The 24553-nt window shown below is 46.8% G+C and overlaps 1 pseudogene across 1 annotated transcript in view; it reads right to left on the bottom strand.

The window, feature by feature from the left end:
• Window positions 1-23802, bottom strand: part of LOC308578145 (steroidogenic factor 1 pseudogene) — a 30721-nt pseudogene extending 6919 nt beyond the window's left edge. Inside the window, exons 1-2 of the transcript in view lie at window positions 23698-23802; window positions 13167-13308 (exon numbers count right to left, since the gene is read on the bottom strand). The product of the transcript in view is annotated as a steroidogenic factor 1 pseudogene (transcript). The remainder of the gene's footprint in view (window positions 1-13166; window positions 13309-23697) is intronic.
• Window positions 23803-24553: the final 751 nt, after the last annotated feature.

The following is a 24553-nucleotide window of genomic DNA, read 5'->3' as shown; positions in this document are numbered from 1 at the left end:
TCCTGAAGTTGAAGTCCACAAAGAACTCCGCCCAACGTAAGTGCCTCTGGTTCAGGAACCTCGCCGTGCGCCAGTACTCCAGATTCTTATGGTCCGTGTGGACCTGCACTGTCTGTTTGGCTCCGATCAGGAAGTGCCTCCACGCCTTGAATGCTGCATGAATGGCAAGCAACTCCCTGTCCCAGATGGTGTAGTTCTGCTCTGACTTGCTGAGCTTCCTGGAGTAGAAGGCGCACGGCCTCCAATCCCCATGCGGGTCTTTCTGCAACAGGACTGCTCCCACGGCCCTGTCTGAGGTGTCTGTCTCAACCCTCATCGGTTTGCTAGGATTTACATGCAGTAGCTGCTCTTCGAACGAGAAGAGACGCTTGAGTTTCTGAAAGGACTGCTCCGCCTGCTCCGTCCAGATGAACTTCTTCTTCTTGGAGCTGAGCGTGTCGGTAATGGCCGCCGTCTGCATCGTGAACCCCTTGATGAACTTTCGATAGAAGTTAGCAAAGCCGACAAACCGCTGGACCTCCTTCCGGTTGCGCGGGCTCTTCCAGTCCAACACTGCGCGAACCTTGGCGCTGTCCATGGCGAGCCCCTTGTCCGACAATTTGTAGCCCAGGAAATCCACCTCCGTCATGTCGAACTGGCACTTCTCCAGCTTGGCGTACAGTCTATGCTCCTGTAGCCTTTGCAGAACTTCCTTGACGTCTCTGTCGTGAACCTCCTGTGATTCAGAAAATATCAGGATGTCGTCCAGGAAGCAGACACACTTCTTGTAGAGGAGCCCCGCTAACACGTGATGCATGAAAGCTTGAAAACAGTGGGAGCCATTTTGTAATCCAAAGGGCATAACTCTGTATTCGTAGGTGCCCAGGGGCGTGAACATGGCCGTCTTCCACTCGTCGCCCTCCCGTATGCGAATAAGATTGTACGCCCCTCGCAGATCCAACTTGGTGAACACGCGTCCTTTGCGCACCGTCGCGAGGAGGTCGTCGATCTTGGGCATGGGGAAAGCCGTGGGCTTGGTTTTTGAGTTCAAAATGCGATAGTCCACCACCAGCCTTTTTTGGGGCGTGTCCTTCTTCTTCACAAAGAATACGGGACTGCCCCCACTGCCTGGGACTCCCGGATGAACCCGCGCTTCAAATTATGATCTATGAACTCCCTGAGTTCCTGTAGTTCATCTTCAGACATGGAATACAGGTTCCCTGTCGGCAGCGTCGCCCCTGGCAGAAGGTCAATCTTGCAGTCATAGGGCCTGTGTGGAGGTAGCTTGTCCGCCTCCTTCTCGCAGAAAACCTCCAAAAATTCTGCGTACTTGTGGGGCACTGCTTGCAGCGTGCCCAATTGCAGCTGTGCGTCCTCTTCTTCCCCCTCCAGTCTGGGTAGGATGCAGTGTTCTGCACAGTAAGAGGAGCCGAAAGTTAGTTGCCGCTGGTACCAAGCCAACGTCGGACTGTGCCTGTCCAGCCAACTCATGCCCAATACTACAGGCGTGTCCGACAGTTGGGTGACATTAAAGCTGATGACTTCCCTGTGATTTCCAATTTGCATCACCATCGGTGGCGTTTGCTTCACCACTTGCCCCCCTAGCAATTCTCTGCCATCCACCGTGACAACCTTCAGGGGCAGCGTGGCTGGCAGTAGCGTTATCTTGTGCTGCTCGATGAAATCCTGCCCTATAAAATCCGCGTTGCTACCAGAGTCAATGGTAATTGGCACTTCCATTGTAAGTCCGTTGGGTAGCTGGAGCGATGCGGTGAGCTGCACTACTGGTTTGGGCGGGAGGGGGTCTGTGGGCTGCAACATCCCTGGGGACTGCTTCACTGACTCGTCTGACTGGGCCCCAGTGCCTCTGTTTCCAGCCAGACTCCGTCGTTTCCCTGCTGTGGTTCTCTCTGCTGAGTTGCTTCTGTTACCGTCGCAGAGGCTGCAGTGTGCTTGTGGAGCCTCTGGGGACACTCTTTCGCCATGTGCTGAGGACTGTCACAGAGGTAGCACTTCCTGTTCCCTCTAGGAGGCTTCGCTTTGACTGCTCCCGGTGCTAGGGCTCTGGTTGCTGACTGAGCCCTAGCACCTCCAACCTCCATAGGTTCCCCTCCTCCTCCTGGCGGAGGCGTGGAGTGCGCACGCGCTGCATCCCTGGGAAAGAAGGAAGGCGCTCTTGCCGACTCGCGTCCTCCACGCCCTTCATCTCTGCTCCATGGACGTTCTTCTAGACGCACTCCAATCGTCAGCGCCCTCTGAACGATCTCCTGAGTGCTCCGGGGCCTCTCCCCCCTCGCAATTTCGTCTTTTACCGCACTGTTCAACCCTTCCCAGAACAGGTCTTTGACTGGAGCTGAATCTTTGTCCCATTCCAGGGCACTGACCAGTGCAAAAAAGCGGGAATGATACTGCCTCACACTGGCCCTCCCTTGTTTCAGCCCATGTATCTCTTTTCTGGCAATATCAACGTCTATATTTGATAGAAAACACGAATCCATCGCTTTAATGAAGGCATCCGCACTTCGGAGCGCCGGATCCTTATCTCTCCATAGATTGCGCAGCCACGCTTTAGCGTCTCCATGCAGATGGGATAAAATAAACCCCACCTTCTCTTGCTCATCTCTAAAGTCTTTATCCAGCAGTTGCAGCGCAAACTGCACATCTGCTCGGAAGTTGGGGTACTGCTGTAAATTCCCATCGAAATGAGATACAAGGCTGCCTCCTCTTCTCCCCAGCCCAATTCCCTCCGATTTGGGTCCCGGTTGCCCCTGCTTAGTAAGCACTTCCAACCTGACTTGGAGATCCTTGTAGGCGGCAGCCGCTTCCTCCTCCCTCTTCCCGGAGGCTAGTATCTCGGTGTTTAGATGTGACACTGCATTTTGCAGGGCTGCTATCTGCTGTTCAGTATTCATCTCTTCCGACTTTCGTGAGCTTGCGAAACACCAATCTCCTCCCTCGCTGCGCCCACTCACGCTGCGAGGCTTTTGGTGCAAAAAAGGAGACGGAGCTTACTGTCAGAGCCGCTTCCAGGTCCCAGCTCACAGAGGACCATGCTAGCCGGCAGTATTGTACAAACTTCTTTATTGAGTTACAGTTTCCATTTTCAAGCCGCAGCGCGCAGCTCTACGTCTTAGAAGCTAGACCGGCGAAGCTCCGTCTGAGTCTCCGCCTCCTGTACACCAACTTAATACCCTAGCCTTACTCCACCTCTTCCGTCTTTCCTTTCTCCTCTGGGTCCCTCTACCCCCCGTGGTCTCTTCCTTCCTGGACTCTTCTGACGCTGACCCCCCCGACTCTTCTCCCTCCTTGCGGCGGGCTTTAGGACCTGGCTCCCTATCCGGGCTGCTTACTGTGCCGCCTTCCTGTGCATTTGAACTTGGCGCGCGCGCGCAGCCTTCAACCTTCCTCTTGACCGTTTCCTCGCTCCCCGATGGAGGTGTGGCCAATCCTAACTCCTGCCCTCCCGCTTGTGGCGAGCCGCCAGATCCCGATACCTGGGACCCCTCCCCCCTACTGCGCTCTGGTGGGGAAGCTGGTCCCGATTTCCAACTGCTGCTCTCTGAGTCCCCTCTGGTCCCTTCTTCCTGGGGTGTCCCCCTAGGCGCCCCCCTTGCTCTGACCACTGGCGCCCCTTTCTGTGAATCTTCCGACTCACTGGAAAGACTCGGAGATCTCGGGCCGCTGTCATCGCTCATATTACCTTCGGATTCCTCCCCCTCGCTCTCTGTTTCCTCCCTTTCCTGTGCCTCTGCTCCCGAACCCCTGACAACGGCAGACTACCTAAAACTTGTTTTGAGTTAACTGACAATCTGGATTTGATTGACATTTGGAGGACAAAGAACCCCCTAGGAAAAGAAGGAACATTCTTTTCTGAAGCCCATCTGATGTGGACAAGAATTGACCAAATATGGACAACTAGAGGACTGGCACCTAAGACTAGAAAAGTGGAAATCTGCCCTAAAACCTGCTCCGACCACAACGCTATGAAAATGGAAATGAGACTTCAGATGGAAAATGAATGACACCTTGTTAAGAGATCAGGAGATTGTGAAGAAGGCCCAAAAGACTTTAAAAGATTATTTTGAAATAAATTTGAATACCACAGTGGAAAAAAGAGTAATCTGGGATGCAAGCAAAGCTGTTATGAGGGGGTTTCTGATACAACAGAATACGATAAATAAAAGACTTTGGAATGAGAAAAAGGATAAGATCTTGGAGAGGATAAGAGATGGTGAGAAAAAACTAAGAATAAAACCAAAATCACAGGATATCCTGAGAGAAATTAAATTTCACCAAGCACAATATGCCAAATTGATAAACCAAGAAATCCAGTGGAAAATCAAATTAATGAAACAAAGGTCATTTGAATCAGCAAACAAATGTGGGAAACTGCTAGCATGGCAGTTGAAAAAGAGACAAAAACTGAATACGGTTACAAATTTAGAGATTGATGGAAGAAACATCCAGAACCCCGAGGAAATTAGAAAATGTTTCCAGAGATATTTCAAACAACTTTATACACAAGGGCCGCAAAAAGAGGCTGAGATAGATCGATTCTTAAAAATTAATGGACTACCAAAGTTATCCCAGGAAAAGAGAACAATCCTGAATTATAAAATAACACAACAAGAAATTGAAGGTGCCATTCAGAATATGCAACTAGGCAAATCTCCAGGGCCGGATGGACTTACCTCCAAGTACTATAAGACATTGAAAGACCTCTTGATACAACCATTAATGGAGGTTTGCAATCAGATTATGGAGGGGAAGAAGGCACTGGAATCGTGGAAAGAAGCATTCATCACATTGATTCCCAAATCGGAAACTGAAAAGACTCAACTCAAGAACTACCGTCCCATCTCACTCCTAAATGTGGATTACAAAATTTTTGCAGACATTTTGGCAGGTAGACTTAAAAAAGTCTTGAATGAAGTAATTCATAAGGACCAGGCAGGCTTTCTCCCAGGTAGACATTTATCTGACAATACTAGGAACATTATTGACATTTTGGAGCTTTTGCAAACAAACATGAATACTAAAACAGTGTTAATTTTTATAGATGCGGAGAAGGCCTTTGATAATATATCTTGGAAGTTTATGAAGAAAAATCTTGAAGGGATGGGAGTGGGACAGGGGTTCGAAAATGGGATAGAGGCAATTTATTCAGAACAAAAAGCTAAATTGATAGTTAATAATGTGGTGTCAGAAGAGTTTAAAATTGAAAAAGGAACACGACAAGGTTGCCCTATATCCCCTTTGTTATTTATTTCAGTCCTGGAGGTGCTCTTGAAGATGATCAGGGAGGACCGGTTGGTGGAAGGAATACAGGTCGGAGTGAAACAGTATAAACTTAAAGCTTTTGCAGATGACCTGGTTTTAACATTACAGGAGCCGGAATCTAGTACGAAAAGAGTTTTGAAATTGATTCAGGAGTTTGGTCGGGTGGCGGGATTCAAATTGAATAAGCAAAAAACTAAGGTTTTGGAGAAAAATTTGACACCTTTGGAATCAGAAAGGTTTCAGAAAGAGACAGACTTAAATGTGGTTTAAAAAGTGAAATACCTAGGGATTAATTTGACTGCGAAAAATCTGAACTTATTTAAAGATAACTATGAAAAATGTTGGTTAGAAATTAAAAGGGATTTAGAAATTTGGTCAAGATTGAAACTTTCCTTGTTGGGACGAATTGCAGCTATAAAAATGAATGTATTGCTAAAGATGTTATTCTTGTTTCAAACCCTACAGATTGTGGACAGAGTGGAATGTTTTGGAAAGTGCCAGAAAGATTTCTCGAAGTTTGTCTGGCAGGGCAAAAAGCCCAGAATAAAAATTAAAATTCTAACTGATGCAAAGGAAAGAGGGGGATTTGCCCTGCCGGACTTAAGGTTATATTATGAAGCTGCAACTTTCTGCTGGATGAAGGATTGGTTTCTCTTAGAAAACACTGATGTCCTAGATCTGGAAGGGTTCAATAATGCTTTTGGATGGCATGCATATTTGTGGTATGACAAGGTAAAAGTACACAAAGTGTTCAAAAACCATATTGTCAGGAAAGCAATATTTATTGTCTGGACAAAGTACAAAGACTTATTAGAAAACAAGACCCCAAGGTGATTATCACCAATGGAGGCTAAGGCCCGGAAAAGACTCAATATGGAGGCTGGCTGGCCGAAATATTGGGAAATAATAGAAAAAATAGGAGACAATTGGAGGTTGCAGAGTTTGGAGAAACTGAAGAACAAGGTGCGAGATTGGTTACATTACGCTCAAATCAAAGAGGTTTTTAATTTGGACAAAAAAATAGGATTCCAGGTGGAAAAATCGAAATTAAAAACAGAACTGTTAGAACCAAAGACCAAGGTACTTTCGAGAATGTATAACTTGCTGCTTAAATAGAACACTCAGGACGAGACTGTTAAATCAGCCATGATAAAATGGGCTCAGGATATTGGGTACAACATTATGTTTGAAGACTGGGAAAGGTTATGGACCACCGGCATGAAATTCACGGCATGTAATGCCTTGAAGGAAAATATTATGAAAATGATATATAGGTGGTACATGACCCCAGTCAAACTCGCAAAAATATATCATCTAACTGATAACAAATGTTGGAAATGTAAGGTGGCTGAAGGGACATTCTTTCACCTCTGGTGGACCTGTCCAAGAGTGAAGGCCTTCTGGGAAATGATTTACAATGAGCTAAAAAAGGTATTTAAATATACCTTTACCAAGAAACCAGAGGCCTTCCTCTTGGGCATTGTCGGCCAGAAAGTGTTAAAGAAGGATAGAACTTTTTTCATGTATGCAACCACAGCAGCAAGAATACTTATCGCGAAGTACTGGAAGACACAAGATTTGCGCACACTGGAAGAGTGGCAGGCGCAACTGATGGACTACATGGAACTGGCTGAAATGACTGGCAGAATCCGAGATTTGGGAGAAGAAACAATGGAAGAGGATTGGAAAAAGTTTAAAGACTATTTACTAAAACAATACAAATTGTATGAATGTTAAGAAATTGCATGATTCAGAAAAACATGGTTCCAGTAACTCGTCTGAAAGATTTAGAAAACTAAGTGATATGCAAGAAAAGGTCGAAACTTAAAACAATATTATATTCAATTTAAGTTACAATTAACTGTTTAAAAATTATTTTAAGATTAGAAGTATAACATCTGAGAGGTATAAAATAAGAACTGAAACAAGGTATTAATTTGCTGGTATTTTTATTATAGAGAATGCATGGGTAGGGAGATGCGAGGAAGTCCAGATAGTTTATTTAAAGATATTATGAACCAGTTGTGTTTTTATTTCTTCTTTCTTTTTTTCTGTTCTTCTTTTTTCTAAATTGTTATTTGTGATTTTCTATTTTATGCTTGAAAACTGAATAAAAATATTTATAAAAAAAAGAGAAGCTAAAAAACCACTACGCCCCGAAGCCATCCAAAATTGCTGTCATAGTGGCATAGTGATTAGTTTACTAGAACCTGGGAGAGACCTGGGTTCAAATCCTCCCACTCGGCCTCGAAGCTCCCTGGGTGTGGCATTAGAGGCCAGCCCATAGAAACCAGCTCCTAGGGGTCGAGGTCCCTTTGCCCACCCCCTAACAAAATATTTGAGGGGAACAGTCCCCCCCCCCTGTTGATGGGCATTGCTACTCAAGTGATGTGATGTGTGTGCAGGAAGGGGCTTACCTGCCCTCCCACAATATTTCATATAAGTTTGCCCCCTAGACTGCTTGTCACCCTAGCCTACCTCACAGGGTTGTCGTTGGGATTAGATTGCGCCACTCTGGACGCTACGTGGATGTCACATTGAGCTTCTCCGAGGAAAAGAGGAGATATAAATGCAAGTAATGAATGAAAAAATAGCATCCAACCAGGGAGTTGTGTTGGAATGTGTGCCCCTCCTTCTCTTTCGTTCCCTTTTTCATGCACCCATTTGCTCCACGCAGAATAATAGAAGAACATAAGAACGTGAGGCAGCTGCCTTTTGCCAAGTCAGAGACTCCTGGTCTATAGAGCTCGGAATTGTCTACACTGACTGGCAGCATCTCCTCATGAGTCTTCTCCCAGCCCTGCTTGCTGGAGATGTCCCTGTGGACTCAGCCTGGGACCTTCTGAACTATAGCCCTTCTCCGCCCCTCGCGGCGACCCCTGGTGGATAAAGCCACGTGAAGGCAAGGCATCACAGGGTATGGGCACTCAAAGGCACTGCAATGGTATTGCTAGAGAGTGTTGCGATGGGATTCAATCGGGAAGGGAGAACCCTGTACCTCTGCCACCTTAAGCTCCTTGGAGAACGAGGTGGGATATAAATGCAAACAAAGAAATATTTTGGACTACAACTCCCATCAACCACCATCAGCTGGGGCTGATGGGAATTGTAGCTCAGAAACCTCCAGGATGAGGCCCAAGGTTTCATCACACCTGCTCCGCCAAGGCACAGAACAGAAGAATCTGGCGGACACTGGTGCCCATCTAACTCACCGGCATTGTCTGCTTGCTGGCAGCAGCTCTCCGGCCAAGGGTCCTTTTAAGGGGGGGGGGTGCCAGGGATTGAACCTGGAGCCTTTGGCATGCAAAGTGGGGGCACTTCACCACCGAGCAGATCTCCCCCCCCCCATGGCGCCTGCTATCAGAGGGGTTCCAGCCAGCCAGGTTCTGCACAATGGGCGTGCCCAATGGACTCCAGTGAGTCGGGACCGTGGCTGGACACTCGGTACTGCTCAGGATAGGAGGCTATTTCCTTGCAACGGTAGAAAAAGCTGAGCACCTGCCGGACTAAATGTCCGGACTGCTGGGATTTAAACAAAAAACAAATCTTAATATTATTTTTATTCCTTTCCCCTGGGATCTTTGGAAAGGGAAGTGTCTGCTAGGGTTAGAACTTTTTTACAACCTCATGTTCCTGTAGCTTAGTTAGATGAACTTTTGCCTAAAAACAAAGGAATGAACTGTCATTTCCAAACCTTTTGAAAAAAGGTCACCCTGAAATCAATACATCGATTTTTGTTTATGTAACTGTATAATGTATTATGCATAGCATGTATACAGGAAAAATAGAGAATGCAAATTTTCTAATACATGTACAATGTTTTATACATGGTTCATCACTTCTATTGCTGAGAATAAATTGAGGATCTTGTGTGACATTGTAATGATTATGATTATGATTATATTTATACCCTGCCCATCCAGCTGGGTTTCTCCAACCACAATTGTATATTGCCACAGAAAGAAATATTAAAAATTAAGAAGTTTAGTTGTTTGCCCAAAAATCTTTCCCTATAGACCAATATTTGGATTCTTCTTGAACATTCGCCACAGTTTTAGGAAGTTCCGGGCAGCTGTAAAAGTTATAAACAGTTCCATGAAGTTTTTAAAAGTGCTGATAGTTATGAGTAGTAACTTTACATATACAGTGTTTCCAACTTTTCATTTCAGGGCAACCTTTTTCCATAACTGAGAATAATTAGTCCCTTTTTCAGTGTTTTTAAGCAAAAGTGCATCCCATTATGATACAGGAAATTGGTATACCCCTAGTGCCCAAACAAACACACAGACACGCCTTCTTGGCACTGCCTGCTTTCATCCACATGCCTTGGGATATGTGTAGAGGGTGCTTCTGAGCATGTACAAAGTATCTCCCGCACACATACACGAAAACCCTATCTCCACTGGCTTATCACACAGCTCACCCATAAGCATGTCTGAGTCTGTATGTGCAACTGGAGATGGTGAAGGGATCTTAACACTCTTAACAAAATTTGAAAATTACAATGGGTAGAGGAGGGAAAGGATTAGATTTTAATTATACTCTATATTGCTTAATCATTGGTTATCAATGGATCTATGGAACCCCTCAAAAAGATATGGGAACTATATATTTGCACACAAATATGGGGATATTTTTTGGGAAGGACGGGAATAAAATTTGGGAATCACAGTTCTTAAAATCTGCTTCCAGATTTCTTTGGGAAAACTCCTTGAAATTATTTCACAGATGGCATTGCACTCCTTTGCAAATGTCAAAAGTATTTCTTTCTTTATCACCTACTAGTTGGAGGGACTGCAATAAACTTCGTACATATTATCATTTACTGTAATTTGGTGCAAGATTTTTGGAATTTATTCTTGACATGAATGATAAATATTGCTAAAGAAACTATTGTTCGTTGCCCAAAATTAATGTTACTGAATATTTTTGATGATACAAATGTAAATATATTGTCAAAAGAATTGGTCTTATATATGACCTTGGCAGCATGAATAAGACAGTTTGAGCATATAATGCCAACTGTGGCTCAACTGGCTGCCACTTAGTTTTCAGGCCCAATTCAGTGCTGGTTTTGACCTATAAAGCCTTAAATGGCTCAGGAGCACCACTCCTCAAGGACCGCTTCTATCCATAAGCTCTGAGGCCCTTTTTCATGTGGCTCCTCCACGAGAGATCCAGAGGGCGGCAAGATGAGAAGGGGCCTTTCCTGTGGTGACTCCCCACTTGTGGGATACTCTCCCCATGGGGGGCTAGCCTGGTGCTATCTCTACATATCTTTAAGTGCCAGGCAAAAACATTCCTCTTCAGCCAGGCCTTTGGCTAATTTTCTTATGTTTGTAGATATTCTGTAAGCCACCCAAAGTGGCTGGGGAAACCAAACCAGATGGGTGGGGTATAATTATCATCATCATCATCATCATCTGTGGCCTTTTAAACTGTGGGGGAACGTTGTTTTTTAATTGTTACTAAGGGATGTATTTTTTGTGATTTTATATTGTACACTGCCCTGTGATCCTCGGATGAAGGGCAGTCTAGAAATGTAATTAATTAATTAAATAATAATAATAATAATAATAATAATAATAATAATAATAATAATAATAATAATAATAATAATAATAATTGCAACTCAGTGGAACACAGCCCAAAATCTTACACTGGACACTTTGTACCACACACTCTGGAATACAGCTTTAATGGAGAGAAGCACACATATCTGAGATTTTGAAGACGAGTAGAACCTCCGGACACTTTATATGATTTGGCATTCCTTTATGACATAGGCAACAGAACCATCATTTTCAAGACAACCCTCATCGCAAGCCTGGCAACTATGGAACTAGCCTTAATGATCTGATAAAATTGGTAGTCTTTACTTGGGCTTTGTTGGGAGGAAGCCAAAGGGTCGTCTAGCCCAACCCCCGCAGTGCAGGAATCACAACTACGGAACCCCTGACAGGTGGCTCTCCAACCTCTGCTTCAAAGCCTCCGAGGAAGGAGAGACCATCACCTCCTGCGGGAGACCCTTCCACTGTCGAACAGCTTGGGCTGCCAGAAATTTCTTCCTGATGCTGAGTCTGAATGAATCTCCTTTCTTGTCGCTTGAAACCATGGGTTCGGGTCCTACCCTCCGGAGCAGGAGAAAACAAGCACGGTCCATTTTCCATGCGACAGCCCTTTATGTATTTGAAGATGGCTCTCATATGATCTCTCTGTGTGTTTATTTTTATCTTGTTTTTATTATTTGAAACCCCAATTGGTTCCCGGAGACACGTGTCCTTCCAGACCTAGACTACTATGCTGTGGAGCAGCCTCCCGCGGGACCAGCGCCCAGCCTCGCCTCCTCCTTTCCACCCCATGGAGGAATTTGCTTTCACTTTATGTCGTTCAAAGCCGCCGCCCCATCCTGCTCTCCAGGCTGCCACGCCGCTGCAAGCTACAGGCAGCCCTCAGCTCTCCAAGGCAGGAAGGTCCCCACGAACAAGACAGCAACCCGCAGCGGCAGCGGCAGCGGAAACAGAGCTGGAAAATCGGGTTTTAAACTGGGAGTACCAGCAAATAGTGTGCATTGAATCGGTACTGCGGCTTTTTAATTGCTAGACTCTAAATGGGAAATATACCAATCTTCAGCTCACTCAGTGGAAACAGAGCTGGAAAGTCGGGTTTTAAAAGCAGTGTAAAAATAAATGCGGTTTTTTTTTCAGGACTTCTCCAGCAAAGCACACCGAGCATCAGGAACTGGGCCTGGGCAATGAGACGTGGGGAGGGACTCCTGTCAGATTTAATTATCGCCCTATTGCTAGCCCTTTCTCAAAGAGTCAGCATTATGATGCGGGTGGGGCGGCGGGCACGAAACGCTCCTTGGACATAAGAGCGTCAGAAGAGGCTGCACAGGCATTTTGCCTCAAGAACATAAGGGGAGCCCAAGCGGGGGTGGGGGTGGCATCCAGCCCCGCATCCTGTTCTCACACTGGCCACCCAGATACCCCCATGGGAAACATGCAAGCAGGATCTGAGCACATCTGAAAGCATTGCTGCCATTGATAGCCTTATCATCCTGCATGAATTCGTCCAATCTTCTTTTAAAGCCTTCCAGGTTGGTTACCATCACTGGCTCCTGAGGAACCACAAGAATACTGTCATCATTATCCGACTTTCCCAATGATAACGGCCTTAGGGGGCCTCCACTCAAATGGAACACTGAATTAATAGTAATAAGGATATTGTGGCTTGCAACTAAGCTTGACAGCATACACAGGGGAAAAAACCTCAGCTCCTTTACATTTTACATGGTCTCGCTTACAAGAGTCCTTGCAGGGTAAGGTCTCTTCTAGAGACCCACACGGGACACATGGAAACCCAGCAGAAGGAGAAGGGGGGATTACTAGGGGACGGGGTGGGTAGAGGGGGAAGAGGCTAAAGATATAAAGGAAGCAGATCTAGAACATCTCAAAAAGTCTCTTTTAAACCACCTGGCACTGTTGTTTGGGTGGACGCTGTGTGTGGAGGCGCGCTCTTTTCAAAAACGCACGTCCTGGCCAGGGAAGGTTTTGCATTCTAGGCAAGAAATGCATGTATACCTATATGTTTTGCTTCCCCGCCCCCTCAGAGGTAGAAAAGCAACGGGGGTTAAGAGGGGGAACGAGGAAGAAAATGGCTGGTAGGAGTCAGGTCACCAACCCCCGCCCACATCAAGTCTCACGTCCCCACATCTTGTTTGGGCTGGAGCAGAAGCCCTCTTGGCTGCGGTTAGCTCAGAGGCAGCAGCATCAAGGACATAGGCTGGATGTCAGGATCCCTCCCCCACCCACTTGGCAGAAGGCACTTTCCCGTCAGCACCTACCTTCTGTGTTGCAAAGACTCACCCCCTCCCGCCCGCCCAAGACTATGCCAACTGGAGTCACCTTCGAGTTTCATGCCCACCACGAGGCACTTCTGGAACCGGCAATAGGGACACCTCTTGCGTTGTGTCTTGTCGATCTTGCAATTCTGGCTCTCCATACACGTGTAGTGCTTGTTATTCTGCACAGTTCTCTTGAAGAAGCCCTGAGGAGGAGGAGGAGGAGGAGGAGGAGAAGAAGAAGAGGAGGAGGAGGAGTTTGGATTTGATATCCCGCTTTATCACAATCTCCTTTCCCCATCCTCCCCCACAACAAACACTCTGTGAGGTGAGTGGGGCTGAGAGACTTCAGAGAAGTGTGACTAGCCCAAGGTCACCCAGCAGCTGCATGTGGAGGAGCGGGGAAGCGAACCCGGTTCACCAGATTATGAGTCCACCGTTCTTAACATCTTAACACCACATCTTAATAAAATGTGTGGGGAAAGTGTGAGAAGTTCAAGGAGTTTGGAAGTGCGAAGAATTCCCCAGAAACGGGGATCACAGGTGGGTCCCACACTCCTCACCTTGAAGACCCCACCCTGCCCAAAGCAGCTGTCACTTGGGAGGAGAATTCAAAAATGCTCTCTGAGTATGCCCAGTGGAACTGTTTACGGAATCACCTCTCCTGGTATGCCCTGCAGAGGTCCTTAAGGTCCATGAATAATCATAGTTTAGAGGTCCTGAGTGTGGGATGTGAAACACAAGAGCAGTCAAGTACAACATTCCTAGAGTGAACATGTTTACACATGGGGAGGGATGTTTGTCCAGCCAGCAGGTAAACTTCCTGTTTCCTTCTGGGCTGGGGCAGACTTCCTTTGCATGTGACTAGAGGTGGGTGTGGCCTCACCTGTGCAGGTAATGACAAAAGCACAGGGCAGGGCAGCCATCTCTCTCTCTTTCACCACATGCATCGAAGACACAACATCTACTAAGCCAAAGATGCCCTCTTGGCTTCCCAAGAGAGGACAAAGGGACTGTCTTCTTAAAAGATAGATTCCAAGTGTATGTTACTTCATTAAGCTAAGTCTGCCTTCTGGGATCTGAATGTGAACAGAATGTGAGTAAACTCTTTTAATACTTTTGTAAAAGACTGTGTCGTCTCTTCTATTTTATGAGGGAATAAGGCGAAATTACCAGAACAGTTATTATAGAGGCTTTAGCGAGCCTGAGCAAACGCTGCCGTTGCAAACTTAAAATAAAGGGGAATGTGTTACTCTGCTGAAATTGGGGAACTTGTTAACACAAGTTGGATAAGGATATAATCAGACAATATATCCTCTCCTGCATCCCTGAACATTCCCACACTGGGCCCTAAGGAAGTCAGATTATCCTCCACCAGGGCCAGGGCCTTCTCAGTGATGGCTCCGACCTGGTGGAATGTTCTGTCCCATGAGACCAGGGCCCTGCAGGATTTAATTCCTTCCGCAGGGCCTGTAAGACAGAGCTATTCCACCTGGCTTTCAATTTGAACGTAGCCTAATCTTTTAGTCCCCTTCCTTCCCTCCCCCTCCCCTTTTTATGAAGATTGCCTGCTCTGGGATCCCACAGCTCATTCTCCCCTGGTCTCCTCGCTGGCCCAAATAGGACTAACTCAGCCAGCTAGCCCTGGTGATCCATAGGCGCCGACTCCATGGGGCCTGAGGGGGCCCGAGCCCCCTCAAAAATTCGTTTGGGGGGGCTCCGCCCCCCAATAATCTCGGGCACCCCTCCAGCAGAGCGCCGCCGCCGGTTTGGACCACACCATGTTTCAGTGAAGGGGAGGAGGAAGAGGGAAAAAAGAGCTTTAGAAGGAGATCGCTCTGCACTCCCCCCCCATCATCATCATCATCACACCCCACGGCCATCCCCTTTTCTCCTCCTCCAGCCACTGTCTCTCCTCCCCTTCTGTTTCCATTCCAAACGTCAAAGAAGAAATTGCTAGGTGGAAAACACGCACCACCATCTGACCCGACCGTGCAGCCAATCAGGAAGCCGCTCGGCGTTTTTGTTTGTTTTAAACGGGGCTGCAGCTGAAGCCACTTCGCTTTCGGCCCGCTGCGCTGCCGGGGAACAGGCGTGCGTGGCGCAGAGGGAGCGGGCGGCTTCTTTTCGGCCCAAGCCGGTCTCCGCCGGTGAAGGGGAGGGAAGGGAGGCGGGCCGAGAGCGGCCCTATCGGGGCAAGGCTGCGAGTAGCGGGCAGCCTGAACTGGAGAGCTCGCTTGCGCGTATCCGCTGCGCGCAATTCCGCGTTGAGGGCGGCGCTTGGAAGGGAGACGTTGCTGCTGTCAGGCGAGCGGCAGACGCAGCGCAACAGCCCCCCTTTCGCTTCCCCGGGTCGGATAAGAGTGAGATCTTCTCTTGGGGTGGGGGGCAGGGGTGCCAACTTGAATTAAACGTGGAGGGGGGGGAGAGCAGGAAAGTCCCGCTCCACATAACCAATCACAAGATGCAGCACATGTACGCCATTTGAATGGCAATGCTCGTCAACTTTGGGAGAGCCTCGCCACCTCAAATATGTTATGGGGGCGCAACAGGACTTCGGCCCCTAGAAGTTGGCTCCTTTGGTGGTGGGTGTGGAGAGCAGGAGCTGCGGAGGCGCTTGCCAAGCTGGGCTTGTCTAGCTTCAACCCCGGTATGGGCCCCCCCAATATTTTTTATAAGTCGGCGCCCCTGTGGTGATCATCTAATGTTTGTTGGATGGATTTCCCCCCCAATTGATTTTTGAATTCTGAATTTATTGTTATTCACGTTTTATACTGTATTTTAAGCTGTTTTTTGTTGCCTCAATTAAGTGTTTTAAATTTGTTGTTAGCCGCCCTGAGCCCGGTTTTCTGAACTGAGAAGGGTGGGGTATAAATAAAAATTTATTCTTCTTATTATTATTATAACTCTCGCTTTAGTACAGTAAATATGCCAGACCTTCCAGAGCAGAGCCTATGATTCTGAGGAACTCACGGTGAACCCGACACAGATGAAGCTTGGGTGCAGGAGGGAGAAGACTGTACCACCTGAGGCCCTTCTTCGTTTGCCCCCTCTACTGGAGACCCGGAGAGCTGCAGTAGGGGAACGGGCCTTTTCAGTGGTGGCTCCCCGCTTGCTGAATGCTCTCCCCAGGGAGGCTCGGCTGTCGCCTTCAATACATATCTGTGGCGCCTGGCGAAAATGTTTTACTTCAGCCAGGCATTCAGCCAATTAACATTTTGTGTCCTTTTAAATGTGTTTAGATAGCTAGCTCTGCTCCTTGTCTCAAAACCCAGTTCCCTCTGGTGCTCTTTGGGACACAAGGGGGGCAACTGGGAAAGCGGCAGGGTGGAATCGGGAGACTTGAATATGTGTGAGAGTGTATCCCACTACACATGTACCAAAGCATTATGATCATCAACTCTGCTCTGGGAAGGGTGACTGTAACCATTTTTGCATCCTTTATCACGGGTATCTGAAGGACTGTTCAAGGAACAGCAACACTGCAAAGGGGAGACCAACCTGGCCCCATCCGTGGGCCAGTTAGGAAGCAACTGCTTCAACACTTGCTTTCCTCTGCCTTCCTCCTTGTTTATTTCTTTTGTGCCATGTCTCTCTGGTGGTGAGTCTGTGGGCATAGACTGTTTTTGTCTTTACAGCTGATAGATCCTTGTAAGGAACATTATAGACATTTTAGAGTTGCTGGAAGTAAAGATTAATAGAAAAGCAGTTATAATTTTTGTGGACGCGGAGAAAGCCTTTGATAATATCTGTTGGACCTTTATGAAAAAGAATCTCCAAGGGATGGGGGTAGGCCAAGGATTTGAAAACGGTATAGGTGCTATATATTCTAAGCAAAAAGCAAAGTTGATTGTTAACAATGTGGTAACGGAAGAGATTCCTATAGAAAAAGGTACACGACAGGGATGCCCAATATCACCCTTACTTTTTATAACAGTCCTGGAGGTTTTGCTGAACATGATTAGAGGGGACCAATTGGTTAAAGGCGTTGAACTTGGAACAAAAGAGTACAAATTAAGGGCATTTGCAGATGATCTGGTATTGACTTTGCAACAGCCAGAGACTAGTACTAAAAGAGTTTTAGAACTAATTGAGAAATTTGGTCAAGTAGCAGGATTTAAATTGAATATGCAAAAAACCAAAGTGTTGGAGAAAAATCTAACAACGGCAGAGAAAGAGAAGTTTCAGAGTGAAACAGGTTTAACAATAACAAAAAAGGTGAAATACCTGGGTGTGAACTTGACTTCTAAAAATATAAATTTATTTAAAGACAATTATGAAAAATGTTGGACAGAGGTGAAAAAAGATCTAGAAATATGGTCAAGGTTGAGACTTTCCTTGTTAGGCCGAATTGCTGTTATCAAGATGAATGTATTGCCTAGAATGTTGTTTCTATTCCAGACACTCCAGATCTTGGATAAGATGGATTGCTTCAAGAGGTGGCAAAAAGACATATCAAAATTTGTCTGGCAGGGCAAAAAGCCCAGAATAAAGTTTAAGATTTTAACTGATGCAAAAGATAGAGGGGGTTTTGCCCTGCCGGACTTGAGACTCTACTATGAATCGGCAGCTTTCTGCTGGCTGAAACAATGGCTACTTCTTGAGAATACAGATATTTTGGATCTGGAAGGGCATGACAACAGATTTGGTTGGCATGCATATATATGGTATGACAAGGTAAAATTGCATAAAGGCTTTAAAAACCATATTGTGAGGAAAGCACTGTATAATGTTTGGATAAGATACAAGGATTTGCTGGAGAGTAAAACCCCTAGGTGGTTATCACCAATGGAGGCTAAAGAGATAAAAAAACTAAATATGGAACCCAATTGGCCAAAGTATTGTGAAATTTTAGAACAAGATGGTGAAAGAATTAAATTGCAGAGTTTTGATAAATTAAAGTCTAAGGTACGAGATTGGTTGCATTACCATCAGATAAACGAGGTATTTAAACAAGACAGGAAAATAGGTTTCCAGATGGAGAGGTCGAAATTGGAAACAGAATTGCTAGAACCCAATACTAAGAATTTGTCGAGAATGTATAACTTGCTGCTGAGGTGGAATACACAAGATGAAATAGTAAAATCAGCCATGATTAAATGGACACAAGACATAGGTCATGACATAATGCTTGATGACTGGGAACAGTTGTGGAATACAGGTATCAAGTTTACAGCTTGTAGTGCATTAAGAGAGAATATAATGAAAATGGTTTATAGGTGGTACATGACCCCAGTCAAACTTGCAAAAATTTATCATCTGCCCAGTAACAAATGTTGGAAATGTAATGAGACTGAAGGTACCTTCTACCACCTTTGGTGGACCTGCCCGAGGGTAAAGGCCTACTGGGAAATGATCTATAATGAAATTAAAAAGGTCCTTAAATGGACATTTTTGAAAAAGCCAGAGGCATTTCTCCTGGGCATGGTGGGCCAATTGGTGTCAGGGAAGGACAAAACATTTTTCATGTATGCTACCACAGCGGCAAGAATCCTTCTGGCAAAGTATTGGAAGACGCAGCAGCTACCCACTCTGGAAGAATGGCAAGCGAAGGTGATTGAGTATATGGGAATGGCAGAGATGACCAGCAGAATCCGTGACCAGGGGAGAGAGACGGTGGAAGAAGACTGGAAGAAATTCAAAAAATACCTTAAAGACTGTTGTAAAATTGATGATGGCTGAGATGTCATGGTTATAAGAAATAGAGCTTTGCAGCGGTAAATCATAACTTTAAAGGATGCACAATGAAAATGACTGAATTAATTGAATGAAGGGTTGCTGAGAAAGGGTTAACATAAGGATGCAGAAAAAGGGAGGTATGGGGAAGTCCGGGAAAGAAGGTTTAGGAAAATAAGTTTAAGTAATTATACATGTTTATTCGTTTGTATGTCTTGTATGCTTTTGTTTTGTTTGTGTTTTATTATATGTCTGGAAAATTAATAAAAATTATCATAAAAAAAAAAAAAAAAACACTTGCTTTCCTCTGCCTTCCTCCTTGTTTATTTCTTTTGTGCCATGTCTCTCTGGTGGTGAGTCTGTGGGCATAGACTGTTTTTGTCTTTACAGCTGATAGATACTTTGGGGCCCTTTGTAAGATGATAGTGATACTATTAGTAATCATAAATCCATTTAATTTCCCTCTGATTTCAGTTAACGTTCTCTCTGTCTTTCAATCATTTTATTTGTGTGCTGCCTTTCCAAAGTTAAAACCATATTCAAGGCAGCTTACAACATGTAAAAAAACCCACACAATTACAAACATTCCAAAGTAGTCGTAAACAATAAACAACAACAACAATCTCTAAACAATACCACAACCCAAGAGTCATGTCCCCATATGCATCTGATGAAGAAGCTTATAGCATGTTCATTTTTTTTTGTCTTAGCAGTTCAGGAAAATGGAAATCTGCTTCATACCTAGGCAGAACTTTGGTTCACCTGACTCAACACTGCCTGTATGGACTGGCAGCAGAGCTCATGGGCAGAGGTCATTCCCAGCGGTACTTAGAAAAGCTGGAGATCGAACATGTGGCTTTTAAAATAAAATAATAGTTTCCACGTTTGGATGTTTGCTTATTATAAAGTACCTGTTGTAAATTATCACAGTTTGGAACTACATGCAGAAGACCACACATCGCACCAGGAGTGAAATCATATCATATCATATCATATCATATCATATCATATCATATCATATCATATCATATCCACAAGAGGCAGCTCGGAAATGGAACGTTTGAGCAAAGCAGGGATGGAGCAACGGTGAGAGGAGGAGGGAAATGTGGCACAACCGGGGAGAGTTTCAGGGCTGAGCAGGGACAATAACCGGAGCACCCTGGACCCAAGCACTTGATAGCAAAGGGTACAACTCCCATCACCCCTAACCAGTCCGGTGGCCATGCTAACTGGGGCAAAGGAGAATTGGGAAGCCAGGGACCCCTTTGGGGACCACAGCTCCAATATAATTAGCATCTAATCAAGCTGTCCCGTTCTGGACCCCACCATCGCCACCTCCCTGACTCCTATCAAGGAGGGGCGACAAGCACCCAAAACTCTGCGGTCCAGCTCCGAGGGCCTTCTGGCAGTTCCCTCACTGCGAGAAGCGAAGCTACAGGGAACCAGGCAGAGGACCTTCTCGGTAGTGGTGTCTGCCCTGTGGAACACCCTCCCATCAGGAGATCAGTAATTATATAACATTTAGGAAACATCTGAAGGCAACCCTGTATAGGGAAGCTCTATAAGGTGTAATGTTTTACTGTGTTTTACTATTTTTATATATATATACTGAAAGCCACCCACAGAGTGGCTGGGGCAACCCAATTAAATGTGCGGGGTAAAAATAATTTATTATTATTATTATTCCAATTCCATCACATCACATCACCATCACCACCTCCACATAAGGAGAAGAATCACATCATATTGTGATTATTTTAAATAAAGCACATTTCCGCAAGTCATTTTGTCTTGTGAACTTCTGCACGCCGCCGATGACGTCACAACCTCAGGCAATTAAATAAAAAGATCTTCGACTCAGAACAGGGGGGCGGCTCAGCTCCAGGGATGAATCCCTAGAAGAGGTGGCCTCACCCTGGGGAAAGGGAGCCTCTTCTCAGAATGCAAGATGGGCACGGTTCCTCAGTTGGCTCCACTGCCCAGGCCCCCTCGCTTCAGCCCCGGCACCTGTCTGCAGATACCCCATGCCCTGTCATATTCTGCCTCCTGGAATCTAACCTTCCGCCAGGATGTTAAACTGCAAGAACCACGCGGGAGGAGGAGGGGGAGCAGTGCCGGCTTACCACACAATTGTTAATTCTGAATTTCAGATTGTTGTAAGCCGCCCTGGGACCTACTGGTGAAGAGTGAGCAATACATTTAATAATTCTAATTATAATTCTGAAGTGTAAGTGAAGGAATACACTTTTTCCAGCGAGAGACTGAGACAGGGTGGCAGATGTTTCTTAAGACTAGAGTTTCTCACAGGACCTAACTGGCAACCCACCCACCCCCGCAAGGCGCTTAGGGCATTATCAGTCCCCCAGGGAAAGCGCATCTCCCTTTCGCTGGTGGTGAGGGTGGGGGCGGCCGGGCCTTCAAGCTGGAGCTGCCGATTCCCCCCCCCACACACACACACACATGATGGGGGGCACCTCCGGAAGTTTGAAGAGACTCCATGGACCTTGCCCTTTCTTTGTGGGAGCCTCACGACATACCCGGAGACACATCCTTCCGTCTTTGGGCCTCTCCCTCCCCCACCTTCCTTGATCCTACCATTAAGGTGGGAATCTCAAAAGCACCGTCTCAAAACAAGCAAGCAAGCAAGCAAAAACACCTTTAGAGACAGCAAGGGAGGACGGGGGAACTGGAAAGAAACTAAACCGAACTGAACGAAGAAAAACAGAATAATGTCTTCCCTCACCCGGGAAATAAATAAATCCACAAAGCAGAAAAATGCCCAAGAACAGACATTTTTATTTTTTTATTATTATTAATAATAATAATACCCCGCCCATCTTGCTGAGTTTCCCCAGCCACTCTGGGCAGCTCCCAATGGAGTGTTAAAAACAATACAGCATTAAATATTAAAAACTTCCCTAAACAGGGCTGCCTTCAGATGTCTTTAAAAAATAAGATAGCTGCTTATTTCCTTGACATCTGCTGGGAGCGCGTTCCACAGGGCGGGCGCCACTACCAAGAAGGCCCTCTGCCTGGTTCCCTGTAACCTCACTTTAAAGGGATGCCCTTGCTGGGTGTCATCATTTGGGGGGTGGGGTGGAGGGCAATATTCGCCTCATCCCCCCCAATTTCTCCCTAACCCTTCTCGCACCCACCGCTTGCAAAGCGACCCTTCCCAGCAGGGGCCCCTGCCAAGCACCGTCCTCTGGCGGCCTCCGGAGACCCTGTTTGGCGCAAACCCGTTCCTGGAGAGAAGGACGGAGCAGACCAGCTGGGTCTGGTCCTGAGCACCACTAGGCCTTTTGCACAGAAGGGCCGAGTGCAGCGCTCCGGGGCTCCATTTGGTTCACCCCCTCGACTCTAGGGAAAGAGGCGTGCAGGGTCATCGGGCGTCTTTCGCGCAGCCATATATTTTCCCGCGCCTAAAAATCTACAAGGCACTTTCTTGGAAAATAATTGCCATCACATCCACACCCCGACGTGCACATGCTGCTCACCAGAAAGCGTCCCCAGATCCCCAGATCGCCAAACGCTCCCCTAGGTTCAGTTTTTCAATATTATTAACTGCTAAGACTTGTGGTTCCCCAAAAGACGAATCTCCTTCATTGAATCACCTTTTGAGAACTCCAGACCGGGATGCATTTTCCCGGACACATTGCCTGATCGAGTCGCCCGCAAACCAGTCAATTTCGTTTATTCCGGAAGCATTTTATTCATTCTCAGAGAAGGTTTCCAAAGAATTCCTACCGCGCATTTTTCGAAAAGAGTTTTAGGGACGAAAAGGCCGCGCAGGGGAAGCATTTGCCCCCCGGCCCCCGCCCCCTCCCCGGAACAGACTTAGGGAACCTATCGCTCCTGAATGGGAGTGACATCAAATCGGCGTTACATGCGATTTTGGGCGCCGGATCACAGACTCCTTAAAACTCGCCATCCGTAAAATCGGGGTTTGAAGAGAAGTGATAAACATTCGCAGTCCTCCTGTGGCCTCTAAAATATCACAAATGATCGAAAACAAAAACCCCAAAGGAACTGAGGCCGTATTGTGGGTTCTACAGGGCAAGCGTTGTGGGGCTGCGTTACAGAGATGGGCCCGAGAAAATTAAGATGAGTGACGGCTTCTACAGGTCGAAATATGTACCGGGATTTTCAACAGAATATGGGAAAGGTTCTGGGGTTAATGAAATACTGTTCTGAAGCGCTGGGTAATCCAGAGTTCGATGTGGATGGCTTGGTGCTTAAGAAAAATATATTTAACAATAATTTTGGAGCTATTTTAATCAATATAATGATTTGCATTTATGTTGCTAATATTAGTAGCATGGCTTAATTTTAATGATTATTTTTAATAATACTGAAGCAGTTATCACTATTTCCTATAACCATGAAGCAGTGATAGCGATAATAATTCAAATTTTGTTTGCATCCTAATTATTTCCTTTTCAATCCTGTACTCACCGTTTTGCCCTGCGAATATTTGTAAACCCCATCCCTAGCCGAGAGATGAACCTCTTTTAAATACGCACGTCCAGCGTCATGTATTAAAATACGCCACCATAATTTTCTGCACTGACGGTTTTGCTCTGGGGTGTTTTAGGGCGCTGCAGTTAAGAAGCCCAGGGCGATAGCCAATTTTCAATGCGGCATTTATTATGATAATCCCATCCGGGGGTCATTATTCAGTCGGCGGGTGGAGCGGAGTTCATTGGGGAAGGGGAAGCCTGCATTTTTTTAAAAGAAGGGCATCCGACCCCACAAGCCCACGCTGCTGCCCTGAAACATTTTTGGGGGTCCAAATTTGGGGATCCCTGATCTCAAAGCTCTCCCCTCTCTCCTTCCTAAGAAGACGACCCCTAAGCCCCTTTCTCGGCTGCGGGAGGCAGTCCCGAGCGGGTCGCTGTCCCTCGACGGCCGGCCCTTACCTTGCAACTCTCGCAGGTGAGCAGTCCGTAATGGTAACCGGATACCTTGTCCTCGCAGATTGGGCAAAGCTCGTCCAGATCATCGTCGTAGGAGCAATCCATCATCTCCTCTGAAAGTAGGAGAGCCGGGCAGCGTCTGAGCCTTAATCGGCGGTGATGGTGGCGGCGGGTCCGGGACCTAAGGGCGGACTGGCAGCGGCACCGACCGACCGACCGATGGGCAGGGGAGGGCAGCCGCCTTTATAACTGGGCGGGGAGGCTGCGCTAGCCCAGTCTCTTCCACCGCCTCTTGAGGTGGGGGTGGGGGTGGGCGGGGGTAAGAAGCGCCCAGCCGAGGAAGGAGGGCGCTGGGGAGTGGAGAGTTAGGGCTCCATTATACCCATGGGGTGGGGCGTCGGGAGTCAGAACCCCCACCCACCCGATGGGGGCAGTGCTCCCCCCCCCCCGCGGCCTTTTGAGCAGATCTCCGCTTGCCCCACCTCCTGGCGCAGCCCGAAGACGAAACGTCCCATCCTCATCAGCCCAGCTGGAGACTGGCTTCCATGCACTTGAGGCCCCGACGGGGCGCACTGGCTACTCAGGAGCAACAGTGGAGGCGAAAGGGCTACATTGGCTCCCAGTACCTTTCCGAGCACAATTCAAAGTGCTGGTGCTGACCCTTAAAGCCCTAAACGGCCTCCGTCCAGTATACCTGAAGGAGTGTCTCAACCCCCATCGTTCTGCCTGGACACTGAGGTCCAGCGCCGAGGGCCTTCTGTTGGTTCCCTCCCTGGTTTCCCACCCACCCCCACCCCCCCACTCCAGATTGGAGCGACCGAAACTCTGTGCTCCTCGGGAAAACATGGGGCGGGGGCAT

Source organism: Podarcis bocagei, assembly GCF_964188305.1.
Source record: "Podarcis bocagei genome assembly, chromosome: W".
Taxonomy (NCBI): domain Eukaryota; kingdom Metazoa; phylum Chordata; class Lepidosauria; order Squamata; family Lacertidae; genus Podarcis; species Podarcis bocagei.
Note: the sequence above shows the minus strand (reverse complement) of the source record. Positions and strands in the feature narration are given on the sequence as shown.